The following is a 26,305-nucleotide window of genomic DNA, read 5'->3' as shown; positions in this document are numbered from 1 at the left end:
GCCGGGAGAAGAACTCGACAAATGCGATCTATGGTGGAGGGTATGTAAGATTCGGCCCGGCCGAACTTAGCACGCTTTTACTTGTTAATGTTATATTCATAATCTACTCCGGAATACCTTTCATTTGAGTCTCATATGTGCATGATCGTCCAAAATGCCTATACTCTTGCTACTTGGACCCGATTTGAAATATATTATTCGTACTCTACTCTCGAATACCCGAAAGGCCCCGATCGTTCCATGTTTCGCACCACACCTAACTGTCAACGAATACTGAGCGAATCTTCTGGAACATCTTTTATTTTTAGTGTGTCAGTTTTCATTTTCTTGCTTATCGTGTAACAGCAAAAGAAGATAAATTGTCGTTTCTATTATGAGCCTGTTTCCAAGTCAATATAATCTCTATATAGACAATAAACTATTAATATAAGATAATATTAATAATAGTTATATTTCATATACCACGTTTGCATTCTTCAATTTCCTCCAATTTGTTGCGTCTGGAATGTGTCCATTCTGTTTCTTCACATCATAATTTTTTCGGATTGTCAATATTTCAGCGTAACGTTTTTCGACTCATTCTCACTTCTTTCAAGTCAAGCCGAAGTTTTAAAATTCGGGACTATGTATTCAGTAATGTTCTGCAAATACTTAATGAAACTGGTGACCCTTCTGAGGATATCACGCAGTTGGTTGATTGTATTACCTATGCTTCGCGATGTGCAACAGATGTTAAGACCAATATGAGAACTTTGAAATATGAATTGATGACTTGGGTGGGTAGAAACCTCCAAAACTTAATAATGTACAAAGATAAACTTTTGAGGCAGAGGAGAAGGAAATCGTCGGGCGAGTTAAATGAACGGATAAAGAGATTAGGCAAAGTTATAAGGAAGGCTTTCAGAGAGTCGATGAACAGATTTTATAATTTCGAACTTAGATATAACGAAAGGCTGTGGATGAGATGGAATATACCCGAGAGTCCTGTGTCAGTTTAGATTTCTAATATTATCATATCTATCCAGAATATTTAATAGAATAATTGATACCTCTACTTTTCCAGGTAAACTTAAACTTGCCAATACCTAAGGAGAACTCCTCTACAGATTTGAGTACATTAAACAATCCTACGAAGTCAACTTTCAGATTATTTTGACAATAATAATTTACTAAGTGAAAACCATACTGAAGGTTTTAGCAAGGATGTGAAACAGAAAAAGCTGTTGTAAACACGGTTAATAATATATGTTGAGGGTTGGATGGTGGTTCTAATGGTGTTGCTGTAATTTTTTACGATTCTTCAAAAGCTTTTGACAGAATCTTGATTCTAAAGCTTAAATGTTGCGGTTTGGCAGAGTCCAGCAAGCAATGGGTGCTTGCACGAGTAGCACTGGTTAGGTGGAATATGGAATTCCTCAAGGAAGCATTTTGGGTCCTCGTCTTTTTGCAGTATACCTCAATTATATTCAGCATCTAGATCTGTCTGGAAGACCGTATATATATGCGAAAGACATATGTCTCTTCTATCCATACAAAAGCATTGCCGTCTTGAAGGTATATATGGAGAAAGTAGCGGCATTAATATCTGAGTTCATAGAACGCTGATAAAACTGCACTGGTAAGATTCCGACCTTATTTAAAAAATGGTTCAATATTTAGTTTTGAGTTTTAAGAAGGCAATGCAATTTTCGAAAGTGATTCTGTGAAATATTTATGGGTTTACCTGCAGAATAATCTATCATGGTCTCTGCATATTCAAAATCTGAAGAAGAAATTATCGTCTGCTCTATAAATTTAAGAATAAATTTAACAGTTTAACTAAATTCACTTTGTATCAGTCGCTGGTACATAGTCACCTGGATTAATTACCTATTATGTATGCTAGTGGGAAAACTGATGAGCTTAGATCGCTGCAAAGGCTACAGAATTTAGGTGCTAAAGACAGTTTTCTACCTGCCATTAACATATTCCACAATCACGGTTACAGGCCTTTAAATCTATGAATAAAATGGGACACCACACAATAACTTTTGCAGCATATCAAATCCAGTCCAACACAATGCAAATCTTAGAACAGTAAGATATCGTTTGGAAACAACAAAGGAACGCGGGGAGCATGGAATTCAATTCTCTGAAATTAGAAATATTGATCGTATTTCTATTTTTAAAAAGAAAATTGAAGAATACATACTTCTTAATATGGAAACACTTCTCATGTAAATACTAACAACTTTTTTTTTGATGATTTGAGTAATATTATATCAAATGATTCTCAATTATTTAAATTACATTTCTTTTACTTTATTCAAACTTTTTGTTTATATTTTTTAATTTTTTTGATTTTAATTTTGTTAAATTTTACTAACACTAAACTTAAGTTCAAATTTCTTGCCAGCTCGCCTCAAAATGGCCTAGTGGCGCCAAGGCAGTATTACATTATTGTATTACTTATATACTTTTAGACTTAAAAAAAATATATTTTATTGACAGCAGTATAACAAAGGCAATTTTTGTTGTACCATTGAGATCCTTTCCTTTTGTATAAATCTTTAGTTTTTCATAAAAAGGCAAATATTTAAATGCAATGCAAATATTTCATTTGCTATCATCTGAAAACAAAAAACAATTATTTACTCTAATAAAGTCAGTTAAATATTTTTTAAAGCAATAAAAGATTTTGAAATAGTTTGGTGCATTGAGTACATAACCGCTTTATTGAATTCTGCAGATGGTCATAAATCCAAAATCGTTCATTAATACAAATTTGGACCGATTTTAGCAACATTTTTAATTGTTTACACAAATTTCTCAATTAAAACGAGATTTAAATTTTTCCCGTGTATATTTCTAAAAAATGTCTGAGCCAAATTTTGTAACCCTTTAACAACACGCTAGACGTTCTCCACAAAAAAAAAAAAAATAGTCCATATACAGGGTGGCTGATGAAAGCCGCTACCAAAAAAAAATGTAATAACTTTTTTTCTATTTAATAATAATAATTTAATAATTAATTTAATTAATTAATTAATTAATTTAATTAATAATAATTTAATAATTAATTTAATAATTTAATTTAACATGAATAAAAGAAAAATGTATTCCATACACCGAAAAAAAAATGTAGCAATATTCATCATTGTAGCAATATTCATCAGCCACCCTGTACATTATAATGCTATGTAACAAGATTTTGCGAATTGGGTTTGTGTGCGGTTGCTTGTTTAGTTGTGTTTCATGTGCTTGCTCATTGTTAATTTGTGAGTTGTGGCGTTGAGCACTAAACGGAAGTAAATAATTACATTACAACGTCATATCCGCCAAACGAGAGTCAAAGCTGGGAGAGTTACTGTTACATGTTCGCTCTCTGTTTGTCTGTTGCTCACTTGCTCAAATTGCCTATGTCACTGGCATTGCTCTCGCATTTTAGCAAAAGAATTTGCGATTCGATTTGTTTTCACTTGCCGATGTACGCTCAGCTAAAGCAAACGTTTTGTTTTGCATGCCGCGGATTGTTTATTTTGCTATTGTTGTGCTTTAACAATTCGATTTAATTGAATTAAAATGAGTTTTTTTATAACAGTTGATAATAATCAGTTGAGAGTAAAACAAACAAAAAATTAAACTAAGCGAAATATGAATGTAACAGTGATTCAGATATGCTACCAACATACCGGAAATGATTCACCATGCGTTCCAAAAAATATAGAACAAAGTGCATAGTTCACTTCGGTGTAGGCCCAACTAAAACTTAAACCACACTACGGCAAGTGTATTGAAATGCCTGAAGTAACCGGGGAAGTGTATGTGTGTGCTTAATTACCATAATTAAATATAAATAAGAAAAAAAAAACGATTCTACAATACATACATGAATAACTAACAAGCTAATAAAAACAACAACAAAACAAAAAGCGATGTCAATTGTAAACAAATTACAGATTTGAAAAAAAAGTTTAAGTTGGTACATACTCGTACATATATTTATAAATACGTATGTATGAAAGTATGAATAGATGGCATATGAGAGGCTAAAGATCATTTTGAACACTTGGCTGTCGGTAATAAATGTGTCCAAAAAATAAAAAAAAAAACAAAACTTTAAATACAGTTTATTGCATATGCATAGCATAGCACAACTTAAAACAATTAAATTCGGGTCGTAGTTGTTGTTGTTGCTATACACTAACAATAATAGTAATTGTCATCCAAACAGCTGCCAGACTGTCAGGCTGTCATTACACTCGTAAACTCTCAGGAGTAGACGACGAGCAACTAGTACCCGGTGCGTGTTAAAGTGTTATTGTCTGTCGTTCGTTCGTTTGTCCGCATTAACCATAATAGCAACAACAACAAATTTACTACAATGGATTTTTGTATGGAATGCGCCAAGATTTCTTTCGGCCGATAATAAATAAATAAAACATATACACCAATCATCGTTCGAAACCAAACCAAAACGACTTTCAATTGTGTGCATGTTTGTTTTTTTTATTGAGAATGCAAAAATGGTAAGTAAGCAGCAAGCCGACAGGCAATGCCAACAAAAATGACAAATAATAAAAAAAACGCTTCAAGCGAAATAGTTACAAAAATGTGAAGGTTAATTTACATAAATTTAACTATAAACAATATAAATGGACTTACATTCAAATAAAAACGCTAAATACGAGTAGTCATTAAGGCACTAAACATTTCAATTCATTTAAACATTCTCAATGCACAATGTGTACGCGCGCGAGAGCCAAAGCCATGAGAAAATTGCAATTGTGCTATGCATAGGGAATACAGAAAACACATTGATTGAGTAGGTGAGAAAGAGCAAAACATTGAAATATCAAGTGGTGTAGGGAGGGGGAGGGGGGGGGGGGACTTGGTATAAACACGTTAGCGCCATAACTTCAGCAACAGAAGAACAAAGGGAATGAAATGGCTTGTTTGTTTTGTTTGCTGTCATTTGTTGGGTATAAAAATAGTAAAGCATAAAAGAATAACAAAGATTCTTTTTTTTTTTATTAATCCCTATACCGGTTTCTATTTTTTACCGTTTATTCATTCAAATTGTCATTTCATGGAATTTGTAATTAATATTGGGAGTATTGAGAACTCTTATGTTTATATTAGGAAAGACAATGTCTTGGCATGCAACAATACAATTTTATTAAAATTCTTATAGGTAGAACTTTATTTACAATTCCATGTTCCATTCATTATTTCTTTATTGTTGAATCTCAACTTGTATAATGTTGTTTTCAAATAATTAAATTTATTGCAAGCATTTTTTACTAGCACAATCTTGCCTTCACATTACACTGGGATTAATTGTTTGTGGTGCTCCTTTAATGGCCAATAGTGTAAAAAATAATTTTATTTATTTCACACGTTTTTAGTTTTTTTTTTTTTAATATGGAGTTTAATAGATTTCCGCATGAAAAAAAAGAACAGAATACCAGCCCTTAAGCTGGAGTTACGTATCACGCGCAGCACTCATGCGTACTTAAGCAAATCTAATGCGTTCTTTTGGTTAAATTTGAATTTCTACAATCAGTTTATTTATGTCATTGCCAAAGTTAATTTCAATGGAAATTTGCAATGATGATTTTAAAAAACAAATTTCTCTAATTTGGAAATGCAAATTTGCCCACTAAAATTCCATTAACGAACAGGGGCAAACTTCTCACAGATCGATGAGTGCTGTCCAATTCAAGCTTAAGCTCAACGATAAGGGGCCTCCTTTTTGTAGCCGAGTCCGAACGGCGTGCCGAAGTGCGACAGCTCTTTGAGGAGAAGTTCTTACATGGCAAAGTACCTCTCAAATGTCGCCAGCATTAGGAGGGGATAACCACCGCTGAACATTTTTCCTGATGTTCACGCCTGGATTCGAACCCAGCGTTCAGCGTCATAGGTTCTACGTTGGCCTCCATTTCTCTAATTTACGGAGTGCAAAACCATTTTTCAAAACAGTAAACCTATTCAAATCACATGTTTTGCGCCCTGAAACGCGTTCAAAGTAGAGAGTGAGGGGTTAACTTAAACCCCGTTTGCATTGCTTATTAAATCCGGATTTAAGGCTTTCGTCAGCTGATTTTATAAAGGGAAAACAGATGATTGAGCCATTAAATCAGGATTTAAAGAGCAGTGTAAACGGGGTTTTATTCCGACAGATGCGTGCCTGCATTTGTTGTGTAATCCACACAATACAAACCAACCAATTTTAATTTTTTCTGATATGGACGCGTAAGTACATAAGTACGTCTTCGTGAGAATGTAAAGAGTTACTCACTGAAAGTAAGTAAGAAGGAGGTTAGTATAAGTTTCGGTATCATAACGGGACACATAGGACTACAAGCTCACTTATGTAAAATCGGTGCGGCAAGTGATAGCATGTGTAGGGAATGTGGGGAAGATGATGAGACGTTGGAGCATTTCCTATGTCATTGCCCAGTTTTCGCGTCTAGCAGATACCAGACATGAACAAACTTAGGGACGTGGTATGGAAAACAATTAAGGCTTTTGTAAGTGGCACGGAATTCCCAACTTAGATTTTCTTTTTCGAGGTAACTTTTTTAGGATTTAGAGCGCACAACAAGCTGATTATTGGTTTAGGTGTATGTCTTTACTGGCATGGGGCGGATTAATATCCGCACCCTCTTTTAAACCTAACGTAAGTACGCATAAGTGCTGCGCGAGGTATGTAACTCCACCTTAAGGTTGAAAATTGGCTGCAGATTTCAACCAGCATCCCTACACTATAAGCCTACAACTTAGCCAGTTCCGCTTCCAATTCATTACTCCTTCATGATCAGTCCCAAACATTTGACCTGGTGTTATTCTAATGGCTTTTTCGCAGTCTCCGGTTACAATTTATCGTATCGATATTCTTCTGGTTAAACGAATTCCGTTTTCTGAATATATGGTTATTGTTTATCCTTAACCGGGAGATGGGGGCCGGTAAGTGACTTATCGTCCCGATAAATACAGCTGTGTGAGTAAGAAACTTCTGCAGGGGGAAAAGACATCCAGCAGGAATTTGCTACCTCTCATTTATAAAACTCTCCAAATGTTTTTAACTCTCACACTGTGCTATTTTTTCATATGTTGATGGAGCCATTGCCGATAAAGTTGTTTCTCCGGTCAACTTTCAATTACAGACTGAATGTCAATTGATAGTCAACTTTAAAACAAAATAAAAGGGGGAATCCCAGATTTTTTAATCAAACAATCACGTGTATGGTGCGGATAATAGAGGTGGATAATAGAGACAAAATGCGGTTAATAGAGGTACAAAACCAAAAACACTGTTAATATATGTAACCGCTTAATAAAGATCGATAATCGAGGTTCAAGTGTAGTTAAAAGGAACAAAAGAAACAATCCAATAAAAAAACCCCGGATCATTTTTCTATAATTATTCTACAGGATAGCTGACACGATGTATTACCAAGTTCACACTGGTATCACTGTCAAACTAGAATTGACAGTTACATGATATATCTTTTATTGACAGCCCATTATATTGTTTACAAGCCACCAAAAACATTTAGAATTGCTTCCGATTTAGTTTGAAAATAAAGTTATTCGTGATGGAGTGCAACCGTCAACCGTTCAAAATGAATATTGTCGGCGAACTCAAACACCTCAAAGTGAACAAAATGTTGGTGTTTCGCACCATAAATTGATATAATAATGGTAGCGTTGCCAAAAGCCATGATGGTGGTAAAAAAATTGCAACATTACCAAAAACGTTTCGGATAGTGAGGCCTCGAATTGAACAAAGTTCACGCCATAGTGGTAATCAAATGAATAAAGAATGAATGTAAAGCTTTACAAATTCCAAGAGGCACTCGATCTTAGGCCAAAGCAAGAGTTGTTGCGCTAGCACGTGCGTGCCGAATTTTCGAACATCGTGTTCACTAAGGATTGGTATTCTATTCTGCTTTCGGAGTAATCGCGTAAATATTTAAATGTTCCTCGAGCGGAATTTGAAGGCAATCAAAAATTTTGATTTCCATACCAAAACACGTTTCTTTATCTGCACTTACTGTTTTTATACTTACCACCGAAGGATGGTGGGTATATTCATTTCCGACCCTTAATCAACGTAAAATCTAAGTCGATCTAGCCATGTCCGTCCGTCTGTTGAAATCTTTAAAAATAGATATTGAACTGAAACTTTGCACAGATTTTTTGTATCCATAAGCAGGTAATGTTCGAAGATGGGCTACAATTCGCCAATCGAATGGACTTATCTATTTGAACCATTTTAGAAAATACCGGCAGATTACAATCGCGCAGCTTGAAACTCGTTTTTCGACCGTCTCAGAGTAAAACAAGGCAAAATTTTTCATTTCGAGCCAAAGTGAATGGATACTGAAATTTAGATTACTTCCACACATTATTCAATAAAAAATATTTTCACATAAGAAATGTGGTCGCATGAATTGGTAACACTTTGTGTCAGCTACTCTGTAAAGTGTACAAAATCATTTGTTCACTTTATATTGACGCTCAGGCTCGGAAGGTGGCCCTTCCTTGATTTTTCTTTTAGGCGAGCCTATCAGCCAAGGAGCATTTCAGCATGCATTTCAGCATTCTCTGTACATATTCTGCAAGTGTAAATTTTGATAAAACTTAAAATGTTTGTATCTCCTTAACTCGGAATAGAAATTTAAATATTATAAAATAAATTCTATGCAAGCCATCACTTCCTTGCTATATATGGCAGGTATTCCATTCTAATGTCTGTCTGTCAACCATATGAGATTTGTGAGAAAATAGCAAATTAATTGCTCATTGCGATGATGGAATTCCCATTTGGTTGTGCTTGCTGTGGTGCGTCTGTCTGTTTTTTCCTTGCCCATTTTAACACCAACACAACATTTTTTTGGTAAATTGCCATTTGTTATTTTTCATTTCATTTCATTGCTGTGTATTTGTTAGCCATAATGCATAATATGCGCTCACTTACCATGTTTTTTGGATGTACGATGTACAAACTCGTCCGCATTTATAAATTTGCTTTAAAAAAGGCAACCCAACAACAACACCCGCTTGCTTCTCCATTCAATGCGCTGCTGCCATCATAACAACAGCAATTGGCAAAAAAAAGACAGCGACCACTGATCTACGATCCCAATTTTCACCATTTAAAGAGCATATGACCATAAATTTCAATACCAAAAAATGCAAAATGAGTTACTAGCCAAAATAATAAGCCACCAAACAAAACTAGCAGGGAGGTGGCGGTGGTGGCAGTCACAGCCATACCAACAACAGCAACTCGAACCTGCCCATAACAACGAACAACAAGTACCGATGTAGCTATCGATGAATGAACAAATGAAGAATGAATGGGAAATATGCAACAATGAAGATTTTTGATTTCTTTTGGCAATACTGAACAAGGCAACCAATGCCAGGCCTAACGACGAAGGCAGAGTATATGCCTTTTGACAGAGATTGCTGCCATAGCTGTAACAATTATTCCTTGAATTTTAAGAATCTTACTAAAGGGTGATTTTTTGGCTATTGTTTTTTTGGCAGCACTGGTTCAAACAGCTCACGCAAGTTTCGTGTTTTGTTTCATTGTCAAACATCTTCCGTTTGGTCTATAATTTAACCATGAATCGTCTTACAAACGAACAACGCTTGCAAATTATTGAATTTTATTATCAAATTTCGTACCCTATTATGAAAGTTCATCACGCGCTCATTTTTGGCTCAAATAAGCACGTAAATAAGCAGTATTGTCGATTTTGGAGTCAAGATCAGCCAGAAGCATTGCAAGAGCTACCAATGCATCCAGAAAAAGTCACAGTTTGGTGCGGTTTATGGGCTGGTGGCATTATTGGATCGTACTTCTTCAAAGATGACGCGAATCGTAGCTCAACTGTGAATGGTGAACGCTATCGTGAGATGATATCGACATTTTTTTCCCCAAAATGCAAGAGCTTGACTTGCATGACATGTGATTTCAACAAGACGGTGCCACATGCCATACAGCCACGCGTAACAATGGAATTATTGAGAGGCGAGTTCGGCGAATATTTTATTTCACGTTCGAGACCGGTCAATTGGCCGTCTAGATCGTGCGATTTAACGCCTTAAGACTAATTTTTGTGTGGTTGTGTTAAAGCTCAGACAACATTGAAGCATTTGTTCGAGAGATACCGGCCGAAATGTTGGGAAGAGTATGTCAAAATTGAACTAAGCGGATGGACCATTTGAGGCGAAGTCACGGTCAACATTTGCATGAAATAATCTTCAAACATTTAATTACATGGATCGTACTATCGATTCAAATAAAATATTTCATGTATTTTGCTGAATTTTATGTGTTTTTTTCTTTGAAAAACTTTCCTATAGCTCCTAAAAATCAACTCTTTACTTATTGGAGAATTGTAATAAAGCATAGCTTGAAGGAATATTAGGATGTGAGGGAGATTAGGCTTAAGTATGTATTGGGTTGCCCAAAAAGTAATTGCGGATTTTTCATATAGTCGGCGTTGACAAATTTTTTCACAGCTTGTGACTCTGTAATTGCATTCTTTCTTCTGTCAGTTATCAGCTGTTACTTTTAGCTTGCTTTAGAAAAAAAGTGTAAAAAAGTATATTTGATTAAAGTTCATTCTAAGTTTTATTAAAAATGCATTTACTTTCTTTTAAAAAATCCGCAATTAGTTTTTGGGCAACCCGAGAGAACTCGAGAGGTTTTTCGAATTTTGAAGTACATATTGCACCCGCTTAGATTAATTTCGCATCTATAGTATGTTCTTTTTATAACAGAACAAGAAAAAGTTAACGTTTTTGAACAATTATGATTTCAACATGTTGTTGGCAACATTGTCAAATTTCGTAGATATTAATTCCAGCGACCAATAACAATCAGCTGCTTATAAATTTGTTAGTTTTAAACGTTGTCTTTTTAATTTGTTTTGTTATTTTTTTGTATAGAGATAACATGAATAATGAAAGACACTGCACCCGTCCAAAATTCTATGTGACTTCATAAACTCTATGAATTCAACAAAAATCCCGAAAAAGTTAGGAATTCATTGTTTTCAATACCACTCCCCTAAGTTGGTTCATGTCTGATATTGTGTCTCCACCTAAGTACCAGTTTCTGTTGGACGCGAAAGCCGGTCAAAGTATACTTTTCGACATTTTTGATAATCCAAAAGTGTCAAAAAGTATACTTTTTGATAATCGAAAAAAGTCGACTTTTTGATTATGTTGACGCATTCTTCGGCAATTTCATTGTAAGTTTTGTCACCAATCCAAATCATACATCAAAATGAAAATATAATCACAATGCCTTCGTAAATTGCAAAATACGAAGGCAATCTCGGCAAAAAATGTAAAAAAAAATACAAATTAAAAGTCTAATATCCCCCCAAACCAGTCGAGATATAGTATACCTCAAGCGATTTTTGAGCACTATCGTGCAAAAAATGAAGATTTGGCAGCCCGAACAATTTTTATACCCCACACCACTACTGTGGTACGTACAGGGTTTTATTTTATATGCCGAAGTGACCAATTTTAGGGCCCTGCCAAGAAGTGCCTGGACCACCCAGTCCTTAGCTCTAAACATTCCAAATTTTGAAGGGTTTTTTTTTTATTTTATTCCACTGTACAGGCGTTATTTAAAATATTGACGACATGCGGTGTCGATTTTGTCTACACCAAACCTACAGAATTTGCATGTTTGCCAACCATATATTTAAATGACTATTAAAACATGTGTTGCGGTCCTAGGAATAAAGCTTCATTGGCGGACATGTGACCCAAGCGAGACGTGGGGTTCCCTCGTAGTGTTATAGATCCCAAAAAAAAATCCTTTATTGATATTTGTGAATTATCTGTGTTTTTTCAATGCTTGGAGCCAAATAGTTTCATTTGAAGAAAATAAGATCTCTAAGTACTATTTCTATTTTTAATTGTCTGACATACAGATTTAGCTTGGAGTTTCTGTCATCAACATACTGAAAAGGTAACGAATATATGTGTTTTTTTACACAATTTTTTCCAAACACAGCGCCTAAGGCCCACGAATTCCATATTTTATTTTAATGTTTGACATATACATATTTAAACCTGCTTTAAGTTATGCAAACCTCAAGTAAGGCTAATGTAATTCATATCATAAATTCACATTTTGTTATTTTATAGATTTCCCAAGGTTTGCGTTTAGAATAAATCTCAAACACAAAATGACAATAGCAACAACATCAACAACAACAACAAAATTCGCTCACTCAAATTTTTACTCCCACGACTAACTACTGGATATGTAAACAGTGAGATGTCTAAGTTATTTGATTTTAGTTCTCACTTGTGCCCGCTGCTCCCTCTCTCTCTCGCTCTCTCTCTCAGTTTCTTCCCTTATACAATAAATACTTGCATGCAATGTAATACTCTCCAATAATGTTTCGTTTTTATTACTGCAGCAATAAATTTTCGCCAAAATTGCCTGAGTCTGTTCTATAGTGGTCCAAGCTGTGTGGCACATAGAGGGTGGACAGCTTAACTTTGCAAAAAAAAAGTCACATGAGTTTGAGCTGTTGCTGCTACTACTGCTAAAGTAATTATTTTCAGCCGAATATGGTCAAAACCTGATTGTTGTTATTTTTGCATATTTCCAATATTTTTTTTTACTTAAATTTGCATTCCGCTTCATTAGATTTTGTGGTTTTCAATTTAAATGGCTGTTAGAATGCACCAACGGATGGCTATAACTAATGAACGCAACTACATTTATGACATTTTCAAGTGCATTCGAATGGACTGTTTGGCGGGCGTTGGAAGAGTCGGGCCATAACCACAACTCCAGCTTACATCATTATGTGCGATGTGAGGTGATTTATTAACTAATATTATCCCCCAAGTGCCATGTATGGAAGGCAGCAACCAATTCAAATTTGTTAAATATTTGTTTGAATCCCAGTTCACACTTGAAGTGCATGAGAATTTTGTGTCTGCCATTGACAGAGTGACAGAGCACACCTACATCTTACCATTGAAATCTGTCTCGCCACGAATGTAACTCTTTGACAGACACACAAGAGCCTTTATGGAAAATTATACAGCCAGCCAGTGGTGGTGGAGACACTTTAAATTCTCTTAAGGGAGGCTGGCAGGCAATGAGTGAGAAAGAGGTGCGGTGTTAATAACCAACCATCACCTTGTTCGTATTCGCGATCACATAATAAATTGCTCCGTTTGCAATAATCAGTGGAAGACTATTGCGCAGGCGTATAATTTTTGCAGTGAATATGGCTTGAAGTTGTTGTCTAGAACAAATAATACCACTCGATTAATTCCATGTTATGTGATCATGTAAACCCCTAAATTGATAGGCTTCTTTGGAAATGATAAATACCTATAAAGGGGATATGTATAACAACAAATCTTTAGTTTTCTGCAAAGTCACGCTATTTTTTAGGTGTAATCATCAGACCTACATTTCTGAAGTATAATACGTCAAAAACATCCAATCGTATCATATCCCGACCTAACAAAAAAAAAAAAAAAAATTATCCAATAGTTGTGGACATAATTGAAAAAAAAAAACAAGTGAAAGCGTGCTTAGCTCGGCCGTGCCGAATCTCTGGAACCCACCACTATGGACTCCGCTAAAAATTTATGCAATATAAATTTCGTTGAAGGGCATAATTTTGTGCTACATACCAAACTTCTGTCAAACCAGCAAAAATAAAAGCCTACAGGAACCGAACAAGGATGATTGAGAGACCGATTTTCATAGGAGCTATATCAGGTTATAGACCGATTTTGGCCGTACTTGGCATAGTTATTGGAAGTCATAAAAGAATATTACTTGCAAAATTTCACCCAAATCGGACAAAAATTGCGGCTTGCAAGGGCTCAAGAAGTCAAATCGGGCTATCGGTTTATATGGCAGCTATATCAGGTTATATAACGATTTGGATCGTACTGGGCACAGATGTTGGAATTTATAGCAAAACACTATATGCAAATTTCATCCAAATCGGACAAAAATTGCGGCTTCCAGGGGCTCAAGTAGTTAAATCGGGAGATCTGTTTATATGGAAGCTATATCAGGTTATAGACCGATTTGGACCGTACTTGGCACAGATATTGGAATTTATAGCAAAACACTATATGCAAAATTTCATCCAAATCGGACAAAAATTGCGGCTTCCGGGGCTCAAGTAGTCAAATGGGTTATAGACCGATTTGGATCGTACTTGGTAAAGTTGTGGGAATTCATAACGAAATACCAAATCGGACAAAAATTGCGGCTTTCAGGGGCTCAAGAAATCAAATCGGGAGATCGGTTTATATGGGAGCTACATCTAAATCTGAACCGATATGGCCCGTTTGCAATCCCCAATGACCTACATCGATATTATGTGTCTGTGCAAAATTTTAAGCGGCTAGCTTTTCGCGTTCGATCTCTACCGTGATTTCGACAGACGGATGAACGAATATGGCTAGATCGATTCAGAACGACGAAACGATCAAGAATATCTATACTTTATGGGGTCTTAGACGAATATTTCGAGGTGTTACAAACGGAATGACTAGTTTAGTATACCCCCATCCTATGGTGGTGGGTATATTAAGGAAATCGTAATCTTAATCTTGTTGTGCTCTCAAAAATTTTCAGCAAATGTCAAGCTTATGGTGTAATTATTTTATTTTTATTCAAAGTTAGCAGATCTGCCGAAAAAAATAAAAAATCAAATTTACAGCAAAAAGAAAATAAATCAAGGAAAGTAAGAAAGATACACATATTGGAAGCTACGACTACCGAAACCCTTTATAAGTACATTACGTCATAGTTTCCTTCACGAAAAAGGAATTAATGCATATTTAGGAAATGCAAACGGTGTAAACTGCATGTCATTGAGAGCAGAATTGTGCTTGCAGCATGTTCTTAGATAATTCTTATTTCACAAGCGCCACCAACCAGTCTATGTGCGAAGTTAAAATTTTTTAGCTTTATATGGAATTTTCTATGGAATAAGTTTGTGAATTTATGAGTATGGCAACACTGGTGCATAGGTTAAAAGGTGTGATTTCCAATTTAGACTTAGACTTTGATACCCAAAATATCAACAAAATAACTTAAAAGTTCTCCGTTCCATGTCGCCCCGGATGCATGCGCAGAATTTTATGAGAATTTTACTTTTCTTTCATCTGTGACAGCTTTTTTGAACTTATGTTATGAGTCTATAGATTTCCTTTGACTGTGCTGCTACTCGCTTGGAGCGGCTTAGCGCCTATAATATTGATCATGATGTGGAAGTTGTCTTTAACATACTCTATGGGTATCTGTTAAATAGTCATAATTTAGTCTGTTTTAAATCAAATCAATTGTCATATTAAACGATTCTCAGTGGTAGAGAACTAATTTGCCGGTCTTTATATTAGGTGATGTGGTGACAGTTCTTAGTAATTTATCCATGTAAAACTTTTGAACATGAAAGTGTTGCCCAGCAGCACGTTGTTTGGACTTATCTAGGAGAAGAAGGCTCCTTGTCGAGGAGCTAAAAATGGCGGCTACCTTGGACGTCATAACATTGGGGGTACGGCAGCAGTGTCCTGTTAGGTCATTATAATTGATTAATTGTTTTGAGGTGAGGTGGTACGCTAGATATATGAGCAGAATAAAGACAGCCCACAACCTTATACTTTGAATTTAACCCCATATTCTCATCTGCCACTTGAGCCCAAATTTGAATGACGCACTCTACTTAAAAATATCTATCACTTGATCCCCCATTGTTTTAATGGGGAGGTAAAGCACCACCTAGATTCTTGGACACAAAGTTAAATGTCATATTTGTAATCTGCTACCAAATACCTCTAATTTGAGGCTCATCTAGCTAGGATCGAATTATATTCCCATTTGAGAGTGGGGCGACCCCCAATTACCCATATTAATATTTACGCCCAATATGTTTGTTTGGGGGAGTTTTTGGGGTTGGACGACCCCTCGCCTCATCCCAATTTTTAATACCATATTCGTATTCTACTCCCCAATACCTTTCATTTGATACCCATATTGTCCCTATCAGCCCACTTTTGATTTTAAGTGGTGTTTTAGGGGTAACGGGGGAGGGTCCGCCCCCTTCCAATATCAACAAACTAAAAAGCCTTTTCCTCCTTCCTGACCATTTTCGTAATCTACTCCCAAATGCCTTTCATTCCCATATTGCCATTATCCAATAAACCAATTTTATGGAATTTTAGGGTCGGGGCGGCCCCTCAGTTATTTGGATCCAATTTTTAATATGAAATTCGTAGTCTACTCTTGAATAAAATAGTTAAAAATAGCTAGTTCAGAAGATCCATAAGGGGGGATCGTCGGTTAGAACGTTCAATAAACCAAAATTGTCCATGTTCAACTGTACTCGAAATTGCCAACCCTTAAACCCTGGACCGTTAAACTGCGTTATCCCATGAGATTCTTTTGAGTCCCCTCACCGCCCAAAACACCCCTAAATCGGACATATTTACCGACCATGGCAATATAGGACTCAAGTGAAAGGTATTTGCGAGTAGAATACGAATCGGATATCCAAATGTAGGACCAAGATTCTGGGGGTCCACCCCTTACTAACCATGGCAATATTGGGCTCAAATGAAAGGTCTTTGAGAGTAAAGCACGAATCTGATATCAATATTCGGGAAAAGTGTCTATGGAGTCAACCCACCCCCATAACACCATTCATATAGGAATTATTTTAGAGTAGGTATTTTTGGTTTTAGGAAGGTATATTAGGGTAGGACACGAATCTGATATTTATATCCAAAACATCTCCCAAACTGGTCATGTTTGCCGACTATGGAAATATCGGGCTCAAATTAAAGGTATTTGGGAGTAGTCCACGAATCTGATATCAACATTGGGGACCAACTGTCTAGTGTTTGGGGACCACCGCACTCTCCTAAAACGGGCATATTTACCGACCACGACAATGTGGGGCTCAAATGAAAGGTATTGCGGAGTAGAACATGAAATTGATACACACTTTCGGGACCAATTTTCTGGGGGTCTACCCCTTTTCCAAAATAGCCCACAAACAGCAATTATTTACTGATCACGCAATATGGAGCTCAAATAAAGGTATTTGGGAGTAGAATACGAATCTGATATCCAAATGTGGGACTATGTATTTGGGGTACCACCCCTTCCCCAAAGGGTAAAAAATTACCCAAGGCACTTATATTGTAATGCTGTTAGTTAAGCGATATGCATATACTATTGTCGTAGCATGGTATTTCACTAAAAGCTCTTTAATTGTCGAAAATAAATATTTATAGTGGATAATTTCGTTCCATATAAAGTAAAAGAAGGCGCAGCGGAGCGGGCCCGGTTCAGCTGGATTTCTATAAAAGGTTTTCTTCAACTTGAAATAATTCTATCCGACTGTTTTGATCTCAATTTTTTGTAGAATTGCAATTTTCGTACAATTAAAAATATGTTCAACGTATGCCTTGTTTCGCAATCCCTTGCTGTGATACAAAAGAAAATCGAATTTCTATGTTAAAAATTATTAAAGCTATTAACAATTTGTTTGAAAAGTTTGTTATAAGTCAATGCCATGTTTAATCGGTCACATTTAGCTCAATATTTTTTTCTGTATTTCTGCACAGACTTTCGCTAGAAATTCTTAAATTTTTTATAAGAATATTGTCTAAACAATCAAGCTTAGCGATACTTCTTTGAATGACCCACAACTATAGTTTTAAGGCAATCCCATGGCAGCCGGTTGTATGTACCGGATTGACCCGGCTGCCGCCTCAGTGTACCACACACTACTACTACAACAACATAGTTTTAAGGCCATTGTGAATTATCAATCTTGTGTTAAAAAATTTCGTGGCAAGTCATGGAGAAGAACTTGGCCACTTACTTCATACAATTACAACGGTGAGCACATAAACTCAACCCAATAAATAAACAATTAAAGTCTGACATTTATTATTTTTTTGTCTCAGTCATAATTGCCCATAACACCTCTTTACATGAGATGATATGTCTGGCAAAGCCTTCCATCCTTCAATTCTTCTTTTGTCATTGAAGCCCCTCTTGCTGCCGATGTTTATTCCAACGCCCAATCCCCGCACATACAGTCCACTCTTACTACGGAAATCGATACAAAGCATCATCCGTCCCGATTCCCTCTCTCTAAACCCCAATAAATATTAATAATCCCATCAATTTCAGCTTTTTAGATAGGAAATAAATAGTTTGACTGAGTAAGGGATTCCTCATTCGATGAAACCTCCTTTTCTAACGGTGGAATTGACTCTGTGTTCCATTGGGTTGGACGTGGCTGTGGTAGTCATGCGAAACCTCTCAAATTGAGCAATAAGATCAGCATTTTCTTGATCTGCAGCAATCAAGCCTCTTTGCCATCTGTGACTAAAGTCCTAATTGCATTACTACCTCCTTTCATACGCTTCTTTAACTTTTCCTGCTCCCCATGGGCAGATTTGGTAAAAATTTAGACCACTGGCGGTTTTTTCGTTGTTTACATTCATATCAAACATTGGGCTCTCGCATGAGAATAAGTAAAATTTCTTTGAATTAGACCTCTTGTTTGACTAGAAGACCATCACCACACACTTAGTTCGAATATTTAAATGTGCTCCCTCCCCCCATTTTGTAAACGACTCGACCTACATATTGGCATCCCATTTTTCTGAAATCTATTATTGCACCAAGTAGTGTAGTAGAAGACATTTTCTTCACCTACATATATTCACTTAATGTGGGTTAATTTGCGTTGAGTTCTAATAAACTACAATACTATGTGTATTGCGTTTAAGTGTGTGCGTGTTTCTATATTTATAGGCAAAGTTAATAATTATAAATGCGTGTCATAGTCGAGAATGCACATTTAGTCGCAAGAGACTAACCTAATTCAAAAGGAGAATGCCCAATGTGCACAGCGCATCCATAGGTGTGCCAGTGCTTGGATTGTTGTTGTGGCAGCCTTGCCGTTGAGACAAAGAGTCTGTTCTGGCCCAGCCGTAAAACAATTAAGCGCCATACGCACTCACATTCGTATATCCATGCATAGCTATGAACAAGCATGCCAAAAAGCACTCACAAACAAAATATGTATTGTTTTACATACATCATCGTACATGCCATTATCCGCATAGCTTGCTGAGCACACACAAACATTATTTTTATTTATTTTTTTTTTTGTAAGAATAGCGCCAAAAATAAACCCCAAGCCGAAAATACAAAAATAAATGTCGACATTTACAATGTTGTTCTCTGCTCTCACTTCGCATAATATCCCAAACTGGCGGCTGTCATTGTTGTTGTAAACAATTATCTCCTGTTGTGAGCAAAAAAAAGGAGAAAAGGAGAAAACCAACAAAAAGCACCAACGATCGTTTCAAAATTTTTGTGCCGAAATTATTGTTGAGGAATTTTCACTTTTACCAAATATGGCCAAATACGATCAAATTTCTGTCCTTCGCTTTCGTTTTGTTTTTTGGTGAGGCGAAAGTGAATCAAGCGAAAAGAAAAGTAGAATTATTTCAAAAGCAAAAAGAAAATGTTGCTCTTAAGAAACTGATTGCCAACTCTTAGTTGACCCGGCGGCTTGTTGTGTGCTTCTCGTTGTTGTTGTTGCTGCTGCTGATAATCAGCAGACACTGTCGTCGGCAAGAAAATTCAAACAAGTGGCCAAAATTTTCCCCATTCTCATTTGATGTTATTTTTATTATTACTAGAATGTGTAGTTTTCGCCACCACTACTGAGTGAGTGAGTGAGTGCGCTCTTATGCGGGCATACATACATACTGACAGACGGCCACTCATATGGATGGCCAAAAATAGTTTTCAAACTACTTGATTTTTCTATACCTATACGAGTTTACGTTTGGATGTTGTTTATGGAATGCTTTTTCACTTGGTCTCCATGCAATGCGTATGTATGCGTATATTTAGAACAGCTTTATTTACTTCCGCAGACACGTGAACTTTTCACTTTTAAACCATTAATGGAGCAACATTTCTGTGGGGAAGGATGATATCGATCGTTGCATGCAAACACGTTGGAGACTAACATTTCTTCTGGGAAGATTGGCTGGCTATCTGACTTTTGTTAGAATTTAAATGGTTCATGAGTTTGGTTGGGTGCGCGCTCGATGTCTCAATTGGTTATTTTGAGAATTGAAAGCGAAAATTCTCAAATTCATCGCCCACACACGTTTTGAGATCTCAAGAAAAAAGAAAACACCAACCGAAATCTATGTATCTTGGTATGCCAAATATGTTTTACTTCGAAATGCACGAATTTTCGTTCAGTTCATCAAAAGATACACATATGTACGTAAATACATACAAACACTTTAACATCTAACATATGTACATACATACATGTTTGTTGATACATTTCGTAGTTAGGTTGGATGGATGAAATAAAGAAAATCTAAATGTTTTCCTTTTCGCTGATTCTTTCTATTAAAGACTATAAAAAATATAGAGATCTTGGTGCCTATATCATTTTGAAGAAGAGGCAGAGCAGCTCATCTTTTTTTTAAAAATAAAACTAATAACAAAACAACCCAAGGAGCGTGAGGGCGATACACACATACCAATGTACACATGTATGTACTAAATACACATTAGTATTTTCTATTGTTGCCGGTATACTTATCAAAAGAGTTAAAGCACCTTTTCTTTTTTTTCATTCCGTTCACTGAGGATTGATGAAAACAACTTTTGAATGTTCAAAGTGACCACATGTTTGGAAGAATATTATGGAAGAATATTATATATTAAGAAACCTTAATGCAGCTTTAAAGAAGGGTTTCCTTAGCACCAAGTTTCGTGAATATGGGCATTAATGTACACATGAGTATTAGGGTGTATCGAAAGGGCTTATCATATCCATGAACATTCTGGTCATTGAAGCTGATCTTTATTAAGGTACAACTTTATTATCCAAGAGTATGAGTGTTTAAGAGATTTTTCTTGTAGCTGTTCAAGACAATTGTCAGTTGAAAATGTCGATGACTTCTTTTCTCTCCTCTTGTGATTGCGTATAATATATTTAGTTTTTTTTTTTCATTGTATATATTGCAAATAATTTTATTTCAATCATTCATGAAAACTTCATTGAAATTCGGTCATCCTAGAGAATAAAGATATTGGCAGTTTTTTATGCAGGCTGCCATTTTTACTCTAAAAGTGGAGATTTTTTTTTATTAAAAAAAAATTTTTTTAAGGATACCTTCTTTTTATTTTCGGTTTATTAAATTCGGAGATTGGTCATATCTTAATATTGTCCCCATATCAACCGATCTGCAGCTTTAACTTCTTCAGTTCGCAAAAGGAATATTCTTGTTTCACATTTCTAATTCGTCTTTCACATTTCGCTGTGTTGACGAGCTTGAACTTTTCGAGGCTATGTGCAAGGCTAAATCAAAGTGCATAGGAGTTGATGGCATCCCTCTCAAATTTGTTCAAAACTATTTTTCCTTTTGTATAAAACCTTATTTTAGACTTGGTAAATTGCATTTTGTGTCTTCCTCATTTCCTCAATGGTTCCGATCCCTAAGTCTCGAGTCGTTTATGCGCCTGATGATCTTCGACCCATCTCTATCTTACCGGCATTATCTAAGGTTATGGAGCATATTATAAAGAAACAGATTTTACTAGTGACGTCAAATTTGATTAGGTATTCGCAATTTGCATTTCGGAAAGGATAAAATACTACACATTTACTTCTATCTTTAACTGATCTTATTCGAAGTGGTATTAATAATGGTAAACCTAGTGTACTAGTCTCGCTTGATTTGTCGAAGGCTTTCAACTCGATTGATTTTTGTAGGTTGATAATTAAGCTTAGGGATGAATTTCATTTTTCCTTATCTGCCTGCAAGTTAATTTTTCATATCTAAGTAATAGGACACAATTTGTTGTTTTAAATGGAGCTGTTTCCAATTGGCTTCCTCTGCACTCTGGTGTACCTCAGGGTTCTTAGCGTTAATGACCTTTGCCGTTACACAAGCTTTAGAGTGTGTCGAACTTTTATTTTTGCACTTTCGCTTTCCTTTGTGGTTTTTCCTATCAGTGTAAGTAATTTAGATATAGCCGTAGAGCTTGCAAACTATCGATAATCGCAACATTCGATATTTCGAATACTGAATGTCGATATTATCAAAACGGTCGTTAATTTCCCATCACCCATACTTCAAACGAAAATGAAAAGTGAAAATCAGGAGATCCAAATATTTGGAGGCAATATCAATGCACAGACCGAATAAAACCAAATTTAATAAGTCAGTTGGAAGTGATGCAAGAAGAATATCAGGCGACAAATCGTACCTCAAACTAAGGAATTCAAATAACACTCAAAAAACAGCCCTCATAAATCACTGTGCACAACACCAACACACCCCCAACTTTGACAACAAACGTTTAATACAAGAAATGCTGCACATAAAAAACTTACCAACAGAGAAGAGAATTAACTTCAAAGTAGACACTGAGGGAACTGTCAAAGGCTACAGACATCTCATAGAAAAGGGAAAGAGAATAAAACATCCATAGATCGTTAAGTAAAAATACCAGTGCAATAAAGACTTTTGACGATGGTAGCTTAACTACACAGAAAGAAGAAAATGTTCATGATATTGATGATGTTGTCATAACATTTATGAAAATAATGTTTAAATACGTCCCAATGCAAGATTTCATAACATTTATAACAACGTTTTATAAATCTCAATTCAATGAAAAATGTCATAATATTTATGCAAATCAAACATGTATGAAAAGTTTATGAAAAACTTTCATTACATTAATGAGCATTTTTCATAATATTTAAGAAAAAATTTCATAAAATTAATAATAATTTTTATTATATTCCTTATCTACTGTTCTTTTCTTTTATAAAAAAGAAAAATAAAACCAAAACTTGGATATATAGTTACATTTATTGAGCTCACATTTTCCCATTTCCACAATGGGCTGCATGAATCAATATCAGAACATACGCCATTTTTCCTAAAATTTAAAGCAGTGATACCTCTTGTTGCTGTATTTACCACCACGACATTCGTGGTTTTATTCTGCACTCTTACCGAGTACACAGAAACGACAAGAAGGGAAATAATTTTGAGTTATCCCCAATGTTATTTTCAGCAATTAACTTGGTATTTATATGTTGGAAAAAATCTATCAAAATGGAGGTCAGCCTACCAACCTGCCAAAAGAATAAAAACCTACCAATTTTGGTAGGAACCTACCAAAAACTGCAACACTGGTCTTGACTAGGCCTACAACTTTGCCCATTAGAACCCACAGTAGCGACAAACCGAATTACCAGGAGGTAATAGAACCCATGACCCATGCTCTGCTAATCCATGATTGCTTCCATCTCATCGCTTTAAGTGAGTCTTGAATAAGAATGGCATATAAGATTATTCTACATGTGGTGCTATTGACTACAATTTAAACAGTACAGAATGTCCATCGGATGCATAAACACAGTACGTCCGAAACATTCAACTGGGGTCATTGGTGTAGGTCAATTAAGATATGAAAAGGGAAATCATGTTACTAGATTATTTATGCATATTTTTGAGAATATGGAATGAGGAATTTCTCAACACTTCGTATGCCATTATAGCATCGAAGAACGACCAACCAAAAAAGTAGCTATCGGCTTAATGCAAATTTGACCATCTACATTCCATTCAGGAACAGGGGCAAACTTCTCACATATTAATCTGCGTGCTGTCCTATTCAAGCTAATGTTCAATGATAATTGACCTTTTATAGCCGAGTCCGAACGGCGTACCGCAGTGCGACACCTCTTTGAGGACAAGTTTTTATTTGGCGTAGTACTTCACAAATGTAGACAGCATTAGGAAAAATTTTTTAGATTTAGATAGAACATGCTAACCTCTGCGCTACGACGGCCTCCAATACCGGTTTAATAATAACAACAAGGAAAAACAGCCACTATTTTGGTAGCTGAATCCAGAATAACTCTATGGCATATACGTCACCTTGCTTGTACAATTTGATATTTTGAACATAATGCATTCATAAGACATGGCAGTGCAAATGCTCCAATTACTTAAGGCCAAAACAGAATGAGCGCGTTGAGCTTTGTTTGTGAGCGTTGCGTTGAAAAATGCAACTCTGCAAACAAATCCCACAAAAGCAATGCTCAAAAGTTCAACAATTTTTAACTTTGACGCCTATAAACACTTCTTCGTGTATGGCAACACAAAATGACGCTCGATTTCAGTCGTCAAAGTTGAAATTTTTTACTCTTTTACGCGTTGATTTTGTGGTTTTTGTTTGCAGAGTTGCATTTTTCAACGCAACGCTCAAAAACAAAGTTCAAAGCGCTCATTCTGTTTTGGCCTTTAAGGTGGAGTTACATACTATGAGCGCGCATTAAAAATGCAACTCTGCAAACAAATCCCACAAAATCAAAGCGAAAAAGTTCAAAGTTTGTTAACTTTGACGCCTGAAAACACCACTTTACGTATGGCAACACAGCAAGACGCTTGAGTTCAATCGTCAAAGTTCTTTAACTTTTGCGCGTTGCTTTTGTGGGACTTGTTTGCAGAGTTGCATTTTTAATGCTTACGTATAGAATGTGACTCCACCTTTAGGTGTAATAATTTGCGTACAACGTATTTAAACAGCATTTTGTGCCAGATTGATATCTTAGGTTATTAGATTATCTACCAACTTTGTATCGAGCTTATTTAAAACAACACAAATTATAACCAATTTAAAAAATTAATCAATGAATGAACCGAATATCAAATATAAGATAACTCAAAAAGCATAGTACACGGAAAAAAATAAAATCGGGGTCAATCACGAAGTTTAATAAATTAATTTCGTGATTGCAAATTACAAATTTTGTCCATGAACATTCCACTAAGGAACAGGGACAATCTTCTCACATATCAATGAGTGCAGTCCGATTCAAGTTTAGGCTCAATGAAAAGGGGCCTCCTTTTTATAGCCAAGTTCAAAGGGCGTGCCGTAGTGGTGCCGTCCTCTTTGGAGAGAAGTTTTACATGGCATAGTACCTCAAAAATGTTGCCAGCATTAGGAGGCGAAAACCACCGCTTAATTGAAAAAGATAAAATGTTCAATCCCATTTTATATATAAAAATTTTATATGCGTTTGGAACACCTCGAAATATTGATCTGAGACCCCATTAAGTGTATATATTCTGGATCGTCTCGACATTTTGATTCGATCTAGCCATGTCCGTGCGTCCGTCTATTGAAATCACGATAAATTTTGAACAGATACTTCTAATGTGGGTTCTTGGGGATTGCAAATGGGCCATATCGGTTCAGATTTGAGCCCCTGGAAGCTGCAATGTTTGTCCGATCTGGCATGTAGTGTTCTGTTTTGACTCCTAACAACTGTACCAAGTACGGTCTAAATCGATCTATAACCTGATATAGCTCCCATATACACCGATCTCTCGATTTGACTTCTTGAACTCCTGAAAGCCGCAATTTTCGTCCGATTTGGCTGAAATTTGGAATGCGGTGCTTTGTTACGACTTCCAATAACTGTGTCAAGTACGGTCCGAACCGCTATATAACCTGATATAGCTCCCATATAAACCGATCTCCTGATTTAACTTCTTGAGCCCTTACAAGCCGCAATTTTTGTCCGATTTGGATGAAATTTTGCGGTCTATAACCTGATATAGCTCCCATAGAAACCGGTCTTTCGATTTAACTTCCTGAGCCCCTGAAAGCGGCAATTTTCTTCCGATTTAGCTACAATTTGGCACACCTTGTTTTATTACGACTTCTAACAACTGTGCCAAATACGGTCCAATTTGGCTTAAATTTTGCATGCGGTGTTCGACTTTCAACAACTGTGCCAAATAAGCTCCAAATCAGTCTAAAACCTGATATAGCTCCAATGTAAACCGATCTCTCGATTATCGTTGTTCGGTTCCTAGAAGCTTTAATTTTTGCTGGTTTGACAGAAGTTTGGTATGCAAAGTAATATTATGCCCTTCTACTAAAGTTAATTTTTTAATTGATAATTTCAAAAATTTCAATCGCGATCGTAATTGTAAAAAAGTTTTGATTCAATTAACAAAATGGATTGAATCCATTAATTTTTTAATCGTAAATGAAAATGAAAACAATAATGCACAGTGTAATTCACTCATGTATTACGCATCCCAAATCCGTGTTCTGCATTTTCAAGAGAATGCCTTCAAAATCTTTGACCAAAAACCTTGCTTTTATTCTCAATATCATTATTACTTTTTTTTTTGA

The 26,305-nt window shown here is 35.9% G+C and overlaps 1 protein-coding gene across 1 annotated transcript in view; it reads left to right on the top strand.

Annotated features, from left to right (window-relative positions):
* The first annotated feature begins 3,472 nt into the window (after nucleotides 1–3,472).
* Nucleotides 3,473–26,305, top strand: part of LOC106087071 (uncharacterized) — a 36,253-nt gene continuing 13,420 nt past the window's right edge. Inside the window, exon 1 of the mRNA XM_013251970.2 lies at nucleotides 3,473–4,508. The gene's annotated coding sequence lies outside the window, so the exon portion shown is untranslated. The remainder of the gene's footprint in view (nucleotides 4,509–26,305) is intronic.

Source organism: Stomoxys calcitrans, chromosome 1, assembly GCF_963082655.1.
Source record: "Stomoxys calcitrans chromosome 1, idStoCalc2.1, whole genome shotgun sequence".
Taxonomy (NCBI): domain Eukaryota; kingdom Metazoa; phylum Arthropoda; class Insecta; order Diptera; family Muscidae; genus Stomoxys; species Stomoxys calcitrans.
This window is presented reverse-complemented; position numbering and strand designations above follow the sequence as displayed.